We start from the raw sequence: 22,056 nt of genomic DNA, 5'->3' as shown, positions 1-22,056 counted from the left end.
CAGTGTTCTTGACATTTTCCTACTTTACCCTTCCTCTCTATTTGTCTAAATCCTATCCATCATTTAGAGACTAGCTCAAATCTTATCTCTAATATAAAACCTTGTCTCACCATTCTAGCCTCTGATGATCTCTTCTTTCTGGGTTAGGGGGACTTATATTAGAGACAATAAAGCCTCACCCCCACCCCCTCCGCCCCACAAAGGCCTTATAGTTCTTGTTACCTCCTCTGTGCTTTGTGCTTCAAAAATTTAGATGGTTGTTATGATGCACTCTGCTAGAATAGCAAGCAGATGTGGAAGCAGTTGTCCGCTACAGTTCTATGCTGATGTCTCTTCATCTTGTGCATGAGACTGCTTTATAGGTAAGTATGTAATGACTGTGGCCTTTTGAATGGATTCTACCTTACACTGAATTTGACTCCACAGTGAATAGTTCTTAGAAGCGTATCCTACATGAAAAATTCCTAGAAATCACTGAATGTGACCCTTTGAGAACACCACTTTTAAAATGAGGAAGGTAGATTAGATGCCTATTTAGGTCTTTTCCAATTCCAAATCTATGATCCTGGTCCAAATGCTGTTACAGATGAGAAAATTGAAATCCAGAGAGGGGAAGTGAGTTGTCCAGGAACCCACAACAACCACACATCATTATTTGAATTGTAGGGGATATGTGTTTGTGTGGTGTTTCATTTGAGTTTTTTCTTTGTTATTGTTTTTTCTTATCCTTTTTCTTATCTATTTATTTTATTTCCTTAAAGGAAGGAAAGGGGTTTGTTAAGACGTATCATTTGGCTTCCTTTTTCACAGGAAGAAGTGTCTATCTATCAGTGTACCTTCAAGTTGATATAGCCAGAACTAAGTCAGGATGTTAGCTGCCTGTCTATTAATACAGGATAAAGGCATTTCTACCAGTCAAAGTCACATAGTACAAACAGTTGTTTCTGGATCACTAAAAAGACTAAACTAAGCACCAGAAGTAACTGTTTTTAAAATTCCCAAATGTCTGAGTCATATCCTGTGACATATACATTTATGTTGACTTGTAGTAGAGTTACCTCCTGTGAATATGTGAAAATTGTATAACTTTTATGAGATTATGAGTACAACCTTAGAGATAACTTTAAGTGGTCCACTGGATATTAAAATCAAGTGAGGCCTAAACCAGGAAGACCTGTGCTCATTTAAAGTATTCTCTACTGTTACAGAGGATGATCTATCCAAAGTCCAAATAAAAGAGGTATTGAGTATTCGTAGTGACATTACTCAAGTGTTCATATTCGTAAATGACATCTTGCTCATTTTATTTAGCTACAGAATGTCACAAAGCTATCCTCAGTCATAGCTATGATAATTTTAGCATAATAGGCTTAACTACCTACAGCGAAACAACAACAACCACAAAAAACTAAGCGGATAAAGAACATAGATTGACTTGTATATTGCAGTTTAATGGGCAGCTCATAAGTCAAGAAGCATACTTATCTTAGATAAGAGTTCAGACATTCTTAGCGAAGCATTCATTCTGGAGCTTGCAGTTAAGCTGAGGTAGAAACAAGAAGGGTGGTATAAAGGGAACGAATGGGAGAGACATTTTAGAGGCCAAATTTATTTTACAGTTTGATTCAATATAAGGGATAAGGTAGAGGGAAGAGTCAAAAATAACACTGAGATTTTTAACTTCAGTTACTGGAAGGTGGTGTTGTCTTTGACAGAAACAAGAAAGTTGTGAAGAGGGATGAGTGTTGGGGAAATAGAATTAATTCTGCTTTGGTCCTCTGAATTTCAGATGACAGTGGGACTGTAGGCAGAGATGCTCAGCAGGTAGCAGGTGTTTGCAAAAGCAGCAGGTAGTTTGGGAAAGAGATTAAGACTAGGTATATATATTTGGGAGTCATCTGCATAGAAATTATAATTGAACTCATGAGAGCTGATAAGATCATCAAGGAAAAGAGCAGAGATGAGAGGAAAGGAGAGGTATCAGGCAAATTTAGTGTGGAGTTCCATATCCAATGACATTAGGATCTGTTAGAGTGGTATATTGATACAGCCAAAAACAGCGTAGAAGAATATAGCAATTCAGTCAGGCATAGAGTTGTACGTGGCCTTCCTTGTCTGCTTTGTCCCATGCAGCAGTATGGTATGGGTAACGGCCTATCCAGATGAGCAGTGGGATATGCCTTCTGGTCAAAAGCACAGTTAGTGGGGGCCTGAGTTTACATAAAGTTTTCAGATAAGGCAGTGGGTTGGTGGGATGAGAGAACCTGAGGTAGTATCAAAAGGAAGTTTCTAAAAATGAACCAGAAAGACTTACTCAGGATGAAGAAGGAAGACTTATAACTATTGTCTGTTAGCACGCTTGCTGGAGATTTCCAGCCACCATTTCTAAATAGAACTGGGTACAGTACAAGTCTTAAGTGTATCAGAGTTATATAACAGGAGACAGCTCATTTTACAGAGGAGGAAACTGAGGCAAACAGGATGAAGTGATTTGCTCAGGGTCACACAGCTAGTTAGTGTCTGAGGCCGGATTTGAACTCGTGAAGATGAGTCTTCCTGATTCCAAGCCCAGTGCTCTCATTCACTCTGCCACCTAGCTGCCCCAGATTGACTTCATAGAGAGGTTCTATCTCCTGCCTCTGTCTGCCTTTTCCTAAGCTATTCCCTGTGTAGAAAATGCTCGGTCTCCTCCCATCTGCCTCTCGGAATCCATAGCTACTCAAAGCTCTGCTCAAATACTCCCTCCTAGAGGAGGAGACCCTCAGGTTTTAAAACTTCCCCCCAAATACTTTGCTTATATTTTATATTGACATATATGTACATATTGTTTTTCTTTAGTAGAATGTAAGCTTTTTGAGAGAAGAGACTGTTTTTGGTTTTGTTCCTGGAGAGATAAACAGCATCACAAGGTGATAGAGAAGGCTTCAGAGACAGATCAAGGCCTGCCTCCAATGCATATTGGCCCTGTGACTTGGGCAATGCCTTGTACATATCAGAAACTTAATAAATACTTGTTGAATAAAACTGATTGTCCTCTAGCTTGCATTTGATGTTTATTACACTCAGTGCTGAATACAACACCCTAGAAGTCATCCCACTGTCAGGTAGTTTGAGATTATCACTTGGTGGGAATGCCATTCTGCACATTGGCCTTTTGTGGTAGCCATGCTGTTGACTGGTGCTGAGCTGACAGTTAAGTAATAAACAACAACAAATGATACATTGAAAGCCTAGTTTTTACTGAACACTGTTAGACAATGGGAAGAAACAAGTTTAGCTAAAATATGGTTCTTGCCCTGCCCCTTCCCCCACCCCCATCCCCACCTTGAAGGTAGCAGTAACACTAGCTATAAGAGAAAGTATGAAAGAAATTCATTAAGACTTTGCAAAATAAAGTGCCATATGAGACCTAAGGGGGAAGATTATTATCAACTGGGTGTTTCAGAGAAGGCTTTTTAGAGATGGTATGGTATGATTTGAGTTGGGCTTAGATGGGTAGGAATCCAAGAGATGAAAGAGATAGAGAAATCACTCTAGGACCTAAGAGGCAGTATGAGCAGGAGAGGCAGTATCGTATATTAGAAAGAACACTGGATCTGAAATCCTTAAGGTGCGAAGTTTGTGTTTTTGGTAGCCTCTCCTTTTTCTAGAATTTTCTATGCCCAACTTTGTGTGCTAGAAACTTCCCTGCCTAAGGCTAATTCAGTAATTGATTATATCAGAGATCACAAACCAACCAGATGTACCTAAGAGAAACCCAGCCCCTCCTATAAAACCTTTGGTCCCCTGATTGCTAAGCTGCCTAGTTGTGTGGACAGTTTGTCTTTTCAGTGAAAAGCTCTGAACTAAAGCTAGAATATCTTATCATATATATTATTATGCTGAGAGATCTTTTATTTATCTAATCATTTTCCAGGCTTGACATTTCCATAGTGTCCCTTATGTCAGTCTATTCCTTTTACCCCACTCACATGGGCACCACCCTAGTTTAGGTTATTATCTCTTCTCATTTATACTATTTCAGTAGCTTCCTAATTTCTAAGAAATTTCTAGATTGTTTCTAATCTTCCTTTATAGTTCATCCGAAAGCTGCCAAAATAATATTTTCTTTTTTTTTTAATTTGGGATATTGACTTGTGTAGCAATCTAAAATACCCAAAACACAACTTCAATATTTTAATTTATTAGGCAAATAACATTTCAAAATTGTGATGAATTCAATTATATAATGCATGATGTAAATAGTAATAAAGGCCTACATTATGTGTACTGCTTTTCTCAACACAGCTCTCTTGCAGGCCAACTCTGCATAAACACGGTATTAAGTGCAAAATAGCTCTGTGGTACCTTCAACTGTTTGGAAAAATTAGAGGGCTGACATACAATAAACCTCTTACAGGTAGGCACCTAAATGTTCTGATGATAATTTTCTTATACCAGTTGTTTCTGCATATGTTTTCATCAGATAATCTAATGTGGATGATATATGTGATTTGCCAGGGCAGGAAAAACCCAGCACAATTTCAGAATGAGTACAGTTAAACATATCATTCTCTTAGGAAGTGCTATCAGCATAGTCTTTGCAACTAGTCCAAAGCATATACTTAAGGAATTTTTAAAAACTGTGATGTTGATATGTTTAATTCTCGTGCCATACAGTTTTCTAGTGAAGACAGCATTGTGCTTTATACAATAATAGAAACCTCAAAATAATCACCAGAAAGCTACTAATACTAAGACTTAAAGGAGAATAAAGTAGAATGGTCCACAGAGATAAGGTGAAATCTACCATGTTGGAATTAGAACTGGAAAAAGCGGCCTGGTCTGGAAAACAAGCCAAAATCACCATCAGAAGAAGGAAATACACTATGGTCCAAAGATGTATGCTTAATGTTTTGTCTTAACCCTGTGTTGGTAAGCAAAATGGGCTCCTTAGCACTTAGTTCAACCAAGTACCCTTGAATAGTTTGGCTTTTGTTCCCTTTGAGTAATTTAGTGTATTTCATTGAGCCTTACTAGGTGCTAAGCCCCAGGCCCAAACCCCTATTAGGTGTAAAACCTTAGTGGGTGTGGATTGGCAACTAAGGTGGGGCCCAAGGTGGGGCTAACTCCAGGGAGGGCCTAGTTTACATGTCTGGGAGAGCAGAGGCTCTTAGACCACGTGGGTTTAAGTCCCCTCTTTGTGACGATTCTAGGTCATGTGGGTGAGTCACATGTGTGACTCAGCCCTGACGCTGGAAAAGATATAAAACCAGGGGTTGGCCTCCTCTTCCTTGGACCTCTCACCCACAGCCGTGGTGGCGTGTGTGACTCTGGGCCAGCCCTTGTTCTGAGCTCCCGGGCTGAACCTAGATGTTGGTAACTATGAATCTGTATTTGGTCTGTCTGTTGATGTTTGTAATTTGTTTGTAATTTGCTCTGAAGTTCAGTGTGCTGGTCTCTTCCCCTGAACTAAGTGAATGATATTTGTATGCTGAATTAAAGTAAGCTTGTTAACCCCTTCACCTTGCTTTCCTTAGTTAAGCAGATCAAAAGAACCTGTGCTGTTGGCAGCTTTCTGGGTTCTGGCTGTGAGTGGATCTTATACCCCCACAGAAGCTACTAGATGGATTGTTGAAACAAACTCTCAGCCTTTAGTGTGAAAATTGGTCTTCAGTTTAGTCCAGCCAGAAGAAATTGACTGTGCAATTTTCCGTCATCTTTATTGTACAGACTGTGTATGTTCTAGAGAGTTCCTTCAGTGCTAGACTGTTGTACTTCTTGTCCCACCAATTTGAGGGCTTACAGATTCCATAGTGTCATCAATAAGAACAGGCAATGCTTCTTCATCATAATTAGATGTGTTATTTGCTATCATTATACTGAAGTCTAGAAGAAGATTCCAGGTATCTTTAGTGATTGTTAATGATGTTCCAACAAAACTTGTCTAGGTCTACGAATTTAAATATCCTATTAAGTACTAAATTACAGGAGGCTGTGGCCAATTCTAGATCTAAAGTGAACTGGTAAAAATCATTAAATCACCCTGACTCTTTAAACTCTTGGACTATCTTGGGTATCTGGGCCTTTAGCATTTTTATGTTGTCACGTCCTCATTCTGTCATAAGCTCTATCCATGAACTCCTGCTTTGAGAATTCACACTGTGTTGCTGCTCTGAACTTCCAAGCAAGATTAGTATACCGATCCTCACTGGATGAAGTGCTGGGTCATCACAAAAATGCTGTACATCATCTATACGAATTTTATTTCCATCTTGAGCATCTTTAAACAGGAATTGGCCTCTTTGTATCTATTGTAACTCTTCTAACTTCCTTCGGTCTAGTGATCCTTTAACACTTTTTTTCCTTTTTAAAAATCTTTTAATTGTTTTAGACTCAAAGGCCAGAACACAAATACAGAATAGAGAAAAGAAACAAAAACATATAATAAACTTAAATATTGGAACTGAAATACAAAGTAGGAAAGAAAATGCATGTCATGTGCATAGCAGAACGTAAGAGAAGATTCAAAATATGTAAAAATAAATTTTCATTTCAAGAAACCCTGTATGATAAATACTACATATTGTGTTGAGAACGGTCCATCTTTTCTTTGCTTTTTCTTTTCTTTTGTTCTCTGCTGTGCACTTTTTAACTTTGTCCTTTTTTTCCCTTCCCTCCCCCGCCCCCCGAAGGCTACAATTAAGTTTGGATGTTTCTCTATAGCTGTATATGTATGTGTGTGTGTGTGTGTGTGTGTGTGTATGTACACACACACATACATATATACATACATATATAGACATATACTTTCCCAAACAAATTCTACTCCTGATTATTGTTTTTATGTTTGTGCATATCTCCTGTTTCCTATCCCTCCTGCCTCCATAACACTTTCTTGTATAAGTATAAAGCTCAGGATTTTGGGAGGGGGGAGTTTTCTGTTGCAGCATCTTCCAAGACAGACAACTCACTGTCTTTTTTCACTAGATTATGTGAAGATTATAAACTGACAGACTTTATTCTTCTGCAATGATTTCAACTTGTTCATGTTGGCATTCTCCAGGCCTCTCTCTCCTTTGCCTCCTCCCCACCACCTGTGCCCCTTAAGCCACATGGCATGAAATGGAGTCTTTTAAACAAAGATTCTTTTATATAAATTTTACTTTCACCCCTTGGACAGTATTGTATCTCTTTACATTTTTTTTAACCCTACTAGACCTCTCAAACTGATTGGTGATCTTTATCTTAACGGGAGTCTCTCTGGAAACCTCTCATGGTTTGACAATGTTATATTGAGATATGCTATCAAGGATTCTCTATAGGATATCAGGGTAGACAATGAAATGAGCTGTTTGCTATATTCTGCCTTCCACCACCTTTCTACTGAGAGAATAATACATAGTGGTTACAGCTTTGCCTTGTGTGCCATTCTTGGTCCTGCTGTCTAGTAGACCAAATCTAAACCTCTTTTGCCACTTTATCTGCCTTTCATAATGTGTCCCTGCAATAATTATTCAATTTTAATCATCATCCTTAATCCTTTAATAATCATTCTTATTTCTACCTCTGCTCTGGGCTTGTCAGGCCAGGGTTTTACCAATTCACATTATGTTACATTCATTCATACCTTTGGATCATTGCGTTACTTCTCAAAGCCAAAATGCTTCACTTACTCCTTGTCTACCATTCTCTCTTTTTCAGATTGTACATATCTTTCAAAGTCCCATGAAACCTTCTCTGGGACTCTCCCTTCTTTGGAAGTTTCCTGCCTCACCTCACTTAGCACTTAATTATCTTTTCATGTGTATCAAACGTCTGAGCGCAGGAAACTTTGCCTCCATGGCTCTCAAGTACACATGGCATATATTATAGTATTAGATACATCTATATGTTAATATACCTTAGAAATATTCTGGTCCGAACCCCTCCCACTATTTCACGATAAGGAAAAGAGGGCCCATGGAGGGTAGGTCACTTGGCCAGGGTTTCACAGGTAGCAATTCACAGAGTCTGTATTTTAACCTCAGTTGTCTGGTTCCAAATCCAGCGCGCTTTCTTTCTTTCTTTCTCCCGGCTCTACAGTGAATGGACAGCAGCTGCAGCCACAGCGTCCTAGCTGCTCTCACAGCACAGGCTGCTATGGAGAGGAGGTGAAGGCAGCTCCAAATAATCTTTTCTTAATTTTTTTCATATTACAATTTTGTCTTATCTTCCCCCTACCACCCCCCACAGCCACTGGAAGAAAAAAGAAAAAAGAAAGCCTTGTAACAAATACATATAGTTAAGCAAAATAAATCCCCCCATTCGCTATTTTAAGAAAATGTATTTTTCATTCTGCACTCTGAGTCCTTCATTTCTCTATCAGGAGGAGGTCAGCATTCTTCATCACTGATCTTCTGGAATCACTGCTAAAATAACCTTCCTGAAGCATATATCACTACCATATTGAAGAAAATTCAGAGGCTTTCTTTTGTTACCTCTTGAATAAAACACAGACTCCTCAGCCTGGCATTTAAAGTCCTTCATGCCTGGCCCAAGCCTACCTTTCTATGCTTTCCCCCCAAGTTTTCCCCCATGCCTGAAATACATTCTCTTCACCTCCACCTCTTAGACGCCTTAGATTTCTTCATGGCTCAATTTAGGTATCTTTCCAGATCCTCTTAGTTGTTACTGTTCTCACAATTTTCAAATTACCATGTACTTGGTCCTCTGTGTAAAATAATAGTCAATTCCTTTACGGCAAGATCTTTTTTAAAAATTTTCTCTCTATATGCCCGGATGATGCCATCTGCTTAATAAGTGTCGAATGAATGAATCTGTTGGTATTTAAATGTCATTTTATTCTATTCGTTCTATTCTGTTTTATTCATAATCATAAACTGTCAAGATTATAGGATCCTAATCTTATCCAGTGTGTTTTCTCTTCTACCCAGTTCTGCTATTTGTAAATTTTAAAGCATGCCATTTATGTCTTTATCTAAGTCATTGACTCATATCACTGAAGTATTTCAGTGGATTCTTCCTTCCAAGTCAATATCAAATCTCTAAGTGTAGTCACTTAGAGTCCAGCCAGTCAATCAGGCCTGAATCCACCTAATTGTGCTATGGTTTAGAAACATCCTTGCATCTTGTCCACACCAACAACATGACTTTTTTGGATACGACGTATAAATTTACCTGTCAGATCTATGGATACGTTTATGACCAAACAAGAGATAGAGAGTAATACAGGAAGCAAAATAGCTTGATTACATAAAATTAAAAGGGACAGCTAGGTGACACAGTGAATAGAGGGCTGGGCCTAGAGTCAGGAAGACCTGAGTTCAAATCCAACCTCAGATACTAGCAGCGTGATCCTGGGGAAGTCACCTAATCCTATTTGCCTTAGTTTCTGCATCTATCAAATGAACTGGAGAAGGAAATGTCAAGCCACTCAAGTATCTTTGCCAAGAAAATCCCAAATGGTGTCATAGAGAGTCAGACATGACTGAAATGAATTGACAGCAACAGCAACAACAGAAGTTAATAAGTTTTTACGCAACCAAAACCAATTCAGCCAAAATTAGAAGGAAAATGGAAAAGCGAGGGAAAAGATTTTACAGCAAGTTTCTCAAATAAAGACCTTGTTTCTCAAATATATAGGAAACGGAGCTATCCAGTAGGATAGAATACAAATTCTTTAGCCTGCTGCATAAGGCCTTTTACTCTCTGGTTCCTACCTTGTTTCATGCCATTCCCTTTTAGAAAGTCTGCATTCTGACCAAATTGAATTACCAGTTGTTCCTGGAACTTAACACTCCTCTTCTCTCTCCATGTATTTACAGAATGTTTCACTATATTCATTTGAAGTACCTTTCCTCCTCCTCCCTGCCTCTAAAAGTTCCTTGTCTTTCTTTACGGTTCAGCTCAGGAATTAATTTTTTGTAAATCTTTCCGTGATCCTCCCAGTTATTACTATTTTCTCCCTCCTCAATTTCTTTTGTACTATTTTTATTTGTATATATGTAGAATCTTTCCCCGCGCCCACCTTGTAGAATGGAAGCTGCTTGAGGGCAGAGACCGTTTAGTCTTTCTGTCTCCAACATCAAGCACATAGTAGATATTTAATAAATGTTGAACTTAAAAATGTCTCCTTTTGTAAGAAATTAGTATAGAGGAAGAGGGAGAAGTCTCTATTTTTATCCTCTTTTCATCATCCCCTTACATGGAAAGTATATTTGTTTGTAATTCAACACGCTGTTGTACATTAAGATGTAGAAGAATGATAGAGGCCTAGATTTAGAGGTAGGAGAGATCTCAGAGGTCATCTAGTCCAGCAATTGCGGCCCAGAAGAATGAAGTGATGTGCCCAAGGCCATACAGGTAATAAATGGCAGAGATTTGAACCTGGATCTCATGACTCTACTATCTAACACAGCCTCTCCAAACACTATAGAAAGACAAGCGTGATGGAAAAGACTAGTCTGTTTGGGACAGAAAACAAACATTGGTAAGGAATGCTTGGCCAAGTATGGAAGGTTTATATTCTGTTGATAAAATAAACAATACATTTTTTTGTATGGATGCACAATATGACACTTATTCTTTTGTTGCTGACCACATCCCTCCATTCAGAAAACCAAGACATTTCAAAACAGAAGCTGTGTGGCTGAGTTTCCAAGATATTTAGTATTCTCAACCACAAGTGTTTGCCAAATACTGTTCTTGGAAGAGGGAATCTTTTTTTTTTTAGGTTCACATGGCTTCCTGCTAAATGTCTGGTCCACAGATAGCCGAAGAACAGCCACAGAGATTCTATTCTCGTCATAATTTTACTTTATGGTGTTTCCCTTGTTTTTCAAATGTGTGCTATTCTTTTTGAAGGGCTTCAGTGTGTTTTTACGATGCTGATTGCTAGCTGAATGGGTTTTCACTGTCCTGTTGGCTGTCTTCAAATCAAGTGACTTTTTTTAAATAGGAATTTGCACCAACAGTGCTGTCATTTATAGTCATGCCGTTACGTATGACTCTTATGGTAGGTGAGTCACGTTGAGTCAGCAGTCATATACTAAGCATTTTGTCAGCACCAGCCACTGTGCTAGTGGGTATGGGCATACAAAGGAAGAAACAGGCCCTGGTCTCAGGGAACTCACCATTTCATGTTGGAGACAACATGCAAAAATAACTGTGTACAAATGACAAACGCTGAGCAAATGAGACACACTCTCAGAGGGAAGGCACTAAGTTTAAGGAAGACTGAGGAAGGTTTCAGAGCATGAGAGACAGTCAGCTAGGGAAAATGCACTGAGTCAGAAAATGGAGTATATTGTAAGAGGAACATCCAGGACGCCAGTCGCGCTGGATTGTAGAGGAGTGTGTGGAGGGGAATGAGGTGTGAGAAACTAGATAGATGGGAAGGAGCCAGGTTATCAAAGGCTTTAAAAACTAGAGGGTTTTGTATTTGATCTTAGAGATAACAGAGAGCCATTAGATTTGATGGAATGGAAGTAACATGGTCACATATGTCAGGAAGATCAATTACAATGCTGAGTAGAAAATGGACTGAAGCAGGGAGAGACTTGAGGAAGGAGACAAACCAGAAGGTTAATACTGTTTCACATGCCGTATCAGCATGAAGTGATGAGGAAGTATACAAAATATTAGCTGTCCAGACAATTTTATATATAATATATAGATAAAAACTTTAAACACAACAAAAAGATCATTAGGCCTGTGCTTACTACAAGGATACTGACAAGAAGAGCAGCCAAATAGATATTCCTGGATCAATTTCCCAGAAAGCCATCCTGTGGTGTTTCAGAATCCATTAAGAAGATACCTATCCATATCTCTACAAAGATGCCCCTTTTGAATTTGATGACCCTGATTTAGTTCAGTTCAGCAAGCATTTGTTATCTATTGCTTCAGTATACTGCGCTGGGCTTTATGTAAGGCCATCTCTGATGACATAACTACAACAGGTAACTACTTGTTGAAGATGTTCTTTCTCCTGGTTTGTGGTAGTAAAAATGTCAGGAATTATGACAATGTGAGATAAGAACCTTGTACTCTGATGTTGTATCCCGTGGCACTACAAAGGGAATGATGACGATGATGAATATGATAGCTATCATTTATATAGTACTTTAGGGCTTCCAGAGCACTTATTTTACCTCATTTGATCCTTTCACGAGAATCTACCTGTGAAGTCGTGTTATTATTATCCCCGTTTTACAGAGAGGTAACTAGCTGAGAAAGGTAAAGTGATTTGCCTAGGGTTACACAGATATAGAATGTCTGGAGCAAAATTTGCACTTAAGTCTGTGGCTGATTTCAGTCCAACATTCCATCCATTGGGCCACATAGCTGCCTCAGAATTAAAGCTGTCTCAGGGATTAAAAATGGACTTTAGACAACTACAAAATAAATAATCCACATATATATCATTGAGAGTTTTTGTTGATTAGTGAGTATCCCTATAGGATGACCTCTTTTAAAGGATTTTCCTACTGGAGGAAAAAAGTATCATTGTTTGGGGAGATATCTGGTAGAATTTAATTTGAGTAATTTATTGTATGTCTTCTGCCAATCAGTTAGCATTTAGTACTAGATTCCTTGGTGGCTACCAACTGATCTGTGCACTGTGGAGGGATACAGAGAAGTATATTAATAAGTCATTGCCTTTCAGGATCTTGGAGCCATGATATTTATATACATGATGCAGTTGAGGGGCAATATAATGATAAAGTTTAATGTTCTAGTTTCAAAATATCTGGTGCATGTAGTAATTTCTGTGAATTGCTGGGAAGAGAAGAGAACAAAAAAGAAAGGATTGCTCCCTCTGCCCCACCATATCTTATGACTAAAGTAGATAATGATATGGAACTGCCTTGGAAAGTACCAAGCACTTTACCAATAGACAGTGTGGATGGGACTCCCAAGACCTTGCCCTTATTCCTCACCCCTAAGAAGCTTACTCTTAACTCTTGTCTCACAAATGAACATAGTCTCTATTCAGACTGTGACAAAGACTTTTGTAATGAAGCCTGCATTTTTGTCATTGTACAGGTATACATCACTTTAGATCGCTTCTTGAAATGTGTGTAAATCAATCAAACAGGCACTTATTAGACATGCATAATGTACTAGGGCATAAAAAGACAAAAAAATCCCTGCCCTCAAGATACTTAAATTTGTGTGTGTGTGTGTGTGTGTGTGTGTGTGTGTGTGTGTGTGTGTATACAACATAAAATACGCAAATAGGAATAATACAAGGAAAATTGAGGAAGGAGAGCTCTGGTTAACTAGGCATACTGCACAAGGCTTCCTGGAGGAGATGGCTCCTGAACTGATTCTTGAAGGCGAGGAGACAAGAATTCTGAGAGGTGGAAATGAGGAAAGAGTATATGCTAGGCATGAAGAGATAGCCCGTGTTAATGCATGGAATGAGAAGATGCAATTGTGAGTTCCCAGAACAGCTAGTAGTGGTACAGTTCTTCTACAAGTAGTTACTAAAGGGGAATAATTAGAAACAAGCCTGGAAAGATAGCCAAATTTTAAGTCCTTAAATATCCCTCCAAGAAGTTTGTATTTTATCCTTGAGGCAGTAAGGAGCCAGTGAAGGTTATATCAAAGCAAATGTTAGACACTACCCTTCATAACTTCATCATAGTAAGTATAATTTTCCTAGTGAGGCATATACCTGTGTCTCTTGTAAATTCACTGAATCATGGTCAATCCAAATAGGCTTTTGCCAGACCTGGCTCCATTCCTAGCACTAAAAAAACCTTTTCCCGAATGGCTTGGTAACAGTAATGATGACCAGAGAGATCTCTTCCTTTTTTCTCTTTTGTACATTACTCCCAGTGCCCATTTTACCTCTTTTATGCCTCTTCCTAGGCAACAAAATATGGCACAGTCCAAAGAACAGTGCCTTTAGACTCAGAAGATCCAGGTTCAAGACCTTTACCTGTCACACACTAGTCCGATTTTAAACAAGTCATTTAGCCTTCCTTAGCCTCCCTTTCTGAGTCTGGAAAAGAGGGGGAAATGCCTGTACTCCTTTCCCTAGAGCATGAGGTTTAAATGAGGTAAGCACAAGAAGCAAAGATCTCTTATCATTACTTTATTTGCTTTAGGCATTCAAATTAAACAAGTACTTATTAAGTTCCATTTGGGTGCCTAACCTCTGCTATGCTGAGAGGAGTAAGAAGCTGTAGTCACACCTCAGACCTCACATATGCAGCCCACAAAATTGGAAGATTTTTTTGGTTTGTTTCACATTACCCCCTTTCACTGGATAATGCCTTTTTGGGGTTTCCATTCCCTACTGTGCTGACAGGTGTACTTTGTGATTCTAGGGGATGCTACTTTGAGTCAGGAGAACTTGGCTTTCAGGCCTGGTTCTGCCACTGGCTCAGTGAGTGACTTTAGACATGACTATCTTCTCTTTGCTTCATTTTTCTTGTTGGTAAAATTGGAAGCATGCTTATGTGACCCCTGAAGCCCCTTCCAAATCTGAAATTTACTCTTGAATTCCAGTGGAACATTGCACTTCTGCCATTTACTCAACACCACAATAATGCCTTTCATTGAAGTATAAATTCAGAGAGCCATAAAAGGCTAAATGTTGAAATTTACCTCCTCCTTCTACTTTACTGGACTGTACACTTCATAAGACTAGGTACTATTTCCAGTCTCTCTCTTTGTGAAATAATTCAGTTTGACAGACATTTAAATTAAGTGCCTACTATATGCCTGTATCCCCAATATACTCCTATTTCCACAGACATGATTTTCTTCTCAGGTCCTCCTTTCTGCCTAGGAAGGTTTCAAAAAAACCCCAAAACTTCAGATTTCAAGTTTGGTGATAAAAAAAAATGATTAGTTTTATGAACTAAATTATCTCTGAACAGAAGAACTATAGAAAATACAATGACCCAAAGTGATAAATGCATGAAAATACTGAGATCTTTCTTAAGTTCTCTAAACAACAAAGCAGTATTTATTAAAAATATTATTAAATAATTATTTAAATTATTAAAGAATAGCTGATTTATCCATGAGATTTATCTTATAATACTAAGAATTTAGGAAGGGACCTTAAAGATCATTTAGTTAAGCACCTTTCATATTGTAGAGAAGTAAACTGAGGTCCAGAGAAGAGAAAGGGGTTTTTCCAAGGTCACACAGGTCATTAAAGTAAGAGTTGGAAAAAGGACCCAGGTCTCCTGACTGCCTAGTCTAGTGCTGTTTCCCCTCTACCCTCTCACCTCCAGGCTATAAGCAATTTCATTATTTCGTATTTACATAGTGACCTTCACCCAAGTATCATAAAGCTCTTTACAATAATTTTCTTTTCAAATGGCACATGAGGTAGAGGGCAGGTATTTTAGATTTGAGTAACTGATTGTTTGTGACTTTCTCAAGGTTACTGTGGTAGCACAGCCAGGAATGTAATAAGGCCTGATTAATTTTAAAGTGGTTGAAAATGAGTGTTTATCAGAAAATTATAAGTTTTCACTTATCTCAATAATGATATAATAAAAATAATGATTATTTGCCTAAATGTAATTTAATTCAAGGATTTCATTACTGAACATATTTTAAAATACAATAATATGATGTAGAATATTGTAATTTGTAAGTATTTCTGACTTTTAAAGTTTTTGATTCACATATCTCCACTTTGGAAAAATCAGGGTGTCACTATTCAAATATTTTAAAAATATTGAATACTAAGTGTTAGTATCTTTCAGTGTGTTACAATCAGTTTAACTTATTTGGAATAATTGGAGGTTAGGAGAAATTCTGTGATGGTTATCCGGTTTAATATAGAAATGGTTCAGTACTGCAAAATAACCTAAAGACTGACTGGAGGCAACTCGAAATAAAGATAAAATTAACTTGTTCAGGTATCTCGTTCGGATCTTAGTAAGGGACATTTTTCCTCTCCAATTTTACATGACCATTTTGGTTGGGACATTTTGTTCAACTATGTAATACTGCTACTATCAGATAGGAGTAATTTCTCCGCTCTTCCACACTTGGCACCTCCCGCCCCCCCCCCCCCCATCTTTGTGGTCTTTGCTTTGTTCTGGATGCCAGATATTTGTATCATCTGACCTTATTCAACTGTGTTGTTAAATCTTAAACAACTATGGGGAGATGTGTTGGATTTTTTTTTATTTCATCTTAACATTTTGCTGACATGGAACTCCAACAACATGTACTGTATATTTTATCTATGTTATTAATATATGATGGTGAGGCAGAGCCAAGATGGCAGCTGGAAAGCAGGGACTTGCATGAGCTCCCCCCCCAGGTCCCTCCAAAAACCTATGAAAAATGGCTCTGAACAAATTCAAGAGCTGCAGAACCCATAGAATAGCAGAGGGAAGCAGGGCTCCAGCCCATAACAGCCTGGATGGTCGCTGGGTAAGGTCTATTGCACGGAGCTGGGAGCGGAACAGAGCCCAGTGTGGGCTGCGCCCAGACCAACCAGACCAGGAGCTGGGCAGAACAGGCCCTACCATCCTGAATCAGTGAGCTGTGGCAGTTACCAGACTTCTCAACGCACAAACACCAAAGACAACAGAGAAGGTTAGTGGGAGAAGCTGCAGGGACAGAGTGGAAGGAGTTTGCAGTTAGGCCACGGCCCTAGGGGCAGCAGAGGTGGTGCAGCTCTGAGGACAGAGCTCCAGCTGCAGTTGCTTCTGGCCCCAGGCCCACCTGGTGGGAAGAATGAAGTGGCGGATCAGAGCAGGAGTGCAGAGCCTGCTTAGATCTGAGCCGTGGTCCAGGTTGGTGGTTGTTGGGGGAGGAGGAGCACTGGTGTGGCAGAGCTTGCTGTGTAGAAATACCTCTGAAAACAGCAGCGCAACCCCTCAAGCTTGGGACAAAGTACTCTCTACTCTATAAGCAGTAATACCCCGACAAAAACTCAGGGGTCAAGTAGTTGGCTGGTAACATGGCCAGGCAGTGAAAATGGATTCAAACTCAGACTTTGGAATCTTTCTTTGGTGACAAAGAAGACCAAAACATACAGCCAAAAGAAGTCAACAAAGTCAAAGAGCCTACATCAAAAGCCTCCAAGAAAAACATGAACTGGTCTCAGGCCATGGAAGAGCTCAAAAAGGATTTGAAAAAGCAAGTTAGAGAAGAAGAGGAAAAATTGGGAAGAGAAATGAGAGTGATGCAAGAATACCATGAAAAACAAGTGAATGACTTACTAAAGGAGACCCAAAAGAATACTGAAGAAAACAACACCTTAAAAAATAGACTAACTCAAATGGCAAAAGAGCTCCAAAAAGCCAATGAGGAGAAGAATGCCTTGAAAGGCAGAATTAGCCAAATAGAAAAGGAGGTCCAAAAGACCACTGAAGAAAATACTACCTTAAAAATTAGATTGGAGCAAGTGGAAGCTAGTGACTTTATGAGAAATCAAGATATTATAGAACAGAACCAAAGGAATGAAAAAATGGAAGACAGTGTGAAATATCTCATTGGAAAAACCATTGACCCAGAAAATAGATCCAGGAGGGAGAATTTAAAAATGATTGTACTACCTGAAAGCCATGATCGAAAAAAGAGCCTAGATATCATCTTTCAAGAAATTATCAAGGAGAACTGCTCTGATACTCTAGAGACAGAGGGTAAAATAGAAATTGAAAGAATCCACCAATTGCCTCCTGAAAAAGTTGCCAAAAAGAAAACTCCTAGGAATGTTGTCACCAAATTCTAGAGCTCCCAGATCAAGGAGAAAATACTGCAAGCAGCCAGAAAGAAACAATTTGAGTATTGTGGAAACACAATCAGGATAAGACAAGATCTAGCAGTTTCTACATTATGGGATTGAAGAGCTTGGAATATGATATTCCAGGTCAATGGAGCTAGGATTAAAACCAAGAATCACCTACCCAGCAAAACTGAGTATCATGTTCCAAGGTTAAATATGGCTTTTCAATAAAATAGAGGACTTTCCAACTTTCTCAGTGAAAAGACCAGAGCTGAATAGAAAATTTTATTTTCAAACACAAGAATCAAGAGAAGCATGAAAAGGTAATCAAGAAAGAGAAATCATAAGGGACTTACTGAAGTTGAATTGTTTTGTTTATATTCCTACATGGAAAGATGATGTGTATAATTCACGAGACCTCAGTATTAGGGTAGCTGAAGGGAATATACATATATGTATGTAGACAGAGGGCACAGGGTGAGTTGAATATGAAGGGATGATATCTAAAAAAAATCAAATTAAAGGAAGAAAGAGGAATATATTGAGAGAGGAAAAAAAGGAGAGATAGAATGGGGTAAATTATATCACATAAAAATGGCAAGAAAAAACAGTTCTGTTGGGAGGGAAGAGGGGGCAGGTGAGGGGGAATGAGTGAATCTTGCTCTCATCGGATCTGACCTGAGGAGGGAATAACATATACACTCAATTGAGTATCTTACCCCACAGGAAAGAAGGAGGAAGGAGATTAAAAAAGGGGGGGACAATAGAAGGGAGGGCAGATATGGGGAGCAGGTAATCAAAAGCAAACACTTTTCAAAAGGAACAGGGTCAAGGGAGAAAATTGGATAAAGGGGGATAGGATAGGAAGGAGCAAAATATAGTTAGTCTTTCACAACATGAGTATTGTGGAAGGGTTTTGCATAATGATACACATGTGGCCTATGCTGAATTGCTTGCCTTCCTAGGGAGGGTGGGTGGGGAGGGAAGAGGGGAGAGAATTTGCAACTCAAAGTTTTAACAGCAGATGTTCAAAAAAAAGTTGTTTTTGCATGCAACTAGGAAATAAGATACAGGCAATGGGGCATAAAAAAATCTATCTTGCCCTACAAGAAAGTAAGGGAAAAGGGGATGGGGGGAGTGGGGTGACAGAAGGGCTGACTGGGGAACGGGGCAATCAGAATATACACCATCTTGGAGTGGGGGGAGGGTAGAAATGGGGAGAAAATTTGTAATTCAAACTCTTGTAAAAATTAATGCTGAAAACTAAAAATATTAAATAAATAATGATTTAAAAAATATATATGATGGTGTAACTTTTACTGTTTATTAATCTTGAACTGGTTTTGAATTTAATTTTTTTTAATGCAATTATTTTACCATTAACTATACCTTGAAAGGCTTTTTTTGGTGGCAAAGAATTAGAAACTGAGGGGATGCCTATCAGTTGGATAATGGCTAAACAAGTTGTGGTGTATGAATATAATGGAATATTATTGTGCTAGAAGAAATAATGAGCAGACAGGTTTCAGAAAACCTGGAAAGACTTAATGAACTGATGCAAAGTGAAGTGAGCAGAACCAGAAGAACATTTTAGCTAGTAACAGCAACATTATGTGATGATCAACTGTGAATGGCTTAGCTATTCTCAGCAATACAGTGATCCAAGACAATTCCAAAGGACTCATGATGAAAAATCCTGTCCACCTCCAGAGAAAAAACTGATGGCATCTAAATGCAGATCAAAGCATAACATTTTTCACTTTCTTAATTTTTTATGGTTTTTTTCCTCTTTTGGTTTGTTTCTTCTTTCATAACATGACTAATATGGAAATATGTTATATATGATTATACCTATATAACATATATAAAATTGCTTACCATCTTGGAGAGGAAGGGAGAAAATTTGGAACTCAAAATTTTTTAAAAATGAATGTTCAAAATTGTCTGTATATATATGCTATATATAATGCTTTATATGCTATGTATAAAAGAAAAGTACTTTATTTACAAAACCCCATGACCCCATGACACAGTTTCTGCTGTAGTATCATCCATTTTCTGCCTCACCTCCATCTTGATTTGTTGCAATCTTTCTTTTATAGAGGCCCAATTCAGGTGCCACCACCTACATGAAGCTTCCCTGGATTGTATCCCATCATTACCTCCTCCCTCTCTCTCTCTCTCTCTCTCTCTCTCTCTCTCTCTCTCTCTCTCCCCTTTTCTCTCTCTCCGTCTCTCTCTCTCTCTCCTTCTCTCCCCCCCCCATATTTTTCATTGCTCTCTGCCTGGATTTGTCATTTTACATTTAATTAATTTTCCTTTGTATCATAGTTATTTGTGCATCACATTTGTCTTCACAACCCACTGTGTCTAGAACAGTACATTTTCTAGAGCACTAGAGGGCATCAAATAAATGTTTAGTGAATTAAAACAAGTTCTCTACCCATCTCTCTCTTTGGATATTTTAGTATCACTTGATTGCCAAGAATCTGGCTGCATTCCAGAACTGCTTTATTGAACACCCTGTATTGCCATTTATAGTTAAATGTGGCATTAAAGGGATGTTGATGCAACTGATTAAAAAGCTAGATATCATTGCTATGCAGGTACACTGCTCACATTCTTTATGAAGCCTAGCTACAGGCTTCAGGGAAAAAGTGGCAGACAGATAACCCTGGCATCAGACAGTCTGGAATAGGGTGAGTCCCTGCGGAAAGGCATAGCACAGTCTAAGAGGCAGAGTTGTAAATGGTCCTACATTTCAAAAACCAACTTCTGTAGTCATGAGATAAATAAGGGCTTTATGTGTGTGTACTTTGGAAAGGTCTGTTGGTCTTCACAAACACATATATAGACAACTAATTCTGTTGCTTATCAGTAACCCATATCAGTAGTAGTTCTAGTATTTATATAAGCAATTTCAGATCTTTAATAATTGTAAAAAAAATAGTATATGAGTATTTGAAGAACAGTTTCAGAGACTTGTAAAACTGTTTTTTTCAGAATACTGCAATGTGATGTAAAAAAGAACACTTGTCCAAGAGTCCTGAGACCTGGGGTCTGGGCCCTGCTCTGCTGCTCTGTCTCTGACTGAGAACAACTCCCTTTCCTTCTCAAAGCTTGTTTTTTAAAGCTAAAAGGAAAGAGATTAGACTAGATTGCATAAGAATCCTTCAGCTCTGAGAATTTGTGGTCTGTAATTCTTGCTTTGCTTGATTTTTATGTCTCCTAACTTTGAAATTAGGTGAGATGAGCAAGCCTACCTAAGCTGACATGAATATTGTACTGTCATAGAACTTGAGGCATTGGATAATTTGTGGTTAACTTATGGCAACATGGCACACTTGATTCGAAGTCAGAAACCCCTCCTGTCTTCACGCTCTGCCACTTGCTAGGTCTGTGCCCACGAGACAGTCACCTAACTGCTCCCAACCTGTTCCCTTGCTGTGTAAGGACAAGCATATGTGTGATACTTATCTCACAGGCTTATTGTGAGGACCAGTTGACATAGTTTATGTAAAGCTCTTGACAAACCTTAAAGTGTTATAGAAATATAAACTACTACTATTATGTTATTATGTTAGAGGGCTGTGATTTCATCAATGTGCACACTCCCTCTATCAAGGCGTATCATGTCAGCAAAACTTAAAAGTTGTGTCAGGCTCAGAGAGGTTGTGACTTTCCCTTGGTTGCACATTAGTATCAGAGACAGTATCTGCACCCATGTCTTTCTGATTTTAAGTTTAGCACACTCTCCATTATATTACTGAGCTGTTGTTTCTACTGCTACCTTATTCTGATCATTTTCAATAGAATTCAGATGGAAATAGTCCTACGACAAATCACTATCCTGTTACTATTCTTTTATAGTTGATGTTCTACAAACAGCAACATATGAGAGGATAAAATGACTACTTTTTAATTAAATAAAAATATTGGGATATAGGCTTATCTTCTGTAGAAACATTAAAAGCATCTGTGGGACAACTTCCATTATTATTATCAATGTCAATAGTCGTATAATTTGGTTTGTTGTCTATAGGAGAATATGGACACAAATCTTGCAAGATGAGAAAGTGTGGATTGGGTTGTAATATGCACCAGTGGAGGGAGAGTACCACATAGATGAGATCACAAATTCATTGACAGATACTTTTGAAAATTAGGGTTTGTGTGACCTTGGACATCATCACTTCTCTGGGCCTCAGTTTCCTCATTTGTAAAAGAAGTAGGTTGGACTAGAAAATTTTAATAGCTTATTTATAAAGTGCTTTATAGTTTAGAAGGGCTTTGTGGTCTGTGAGGCCCTTTTCAATTCTAAGGTTCTGTTCTACCTCTTTTTTATTAACGTAGAACCT

The 22,056-nt window shown here is 38.5% G+C and overlaps 1 protein-coding gene and 1 pseudogene across 2 annotated transcripts in view; one reads left to right on the top strand and one right to left on the bottom strand.

Annotated features, from left to right (window-relative positions):
- SBF2 (SET binding factor 2) overlaps nt 1–22,056 on the top strand; it is a 509,481-nt gene that overhangs the window by 128,735 nt on the left and 358,690 nt on the right. The window lies entirely within an intron of this gene.
- On the bottom strand, nt 5,744–7,620 carry LOC118853245 (annotated as a pseudogene).

This window comes from Trichosurus vulpecula, chromosome 6, assembly GCF_011100635.1.
Source record: "Trichosurus vulpecula isolate mTriVul1 chromosome 6, mTriVul1.pri, whole genome shotgun sequence".
NCBI classification, from domain to species: Eukaryota; Metazoa; Chordata; class Mammalia; order Diprotodontia; family Phalangeridae; genus Trichosurus; species Trichosurus vulpecula.
This window is presented reverse-complemented; position numbering and strand designations above follow the sequence as displayed.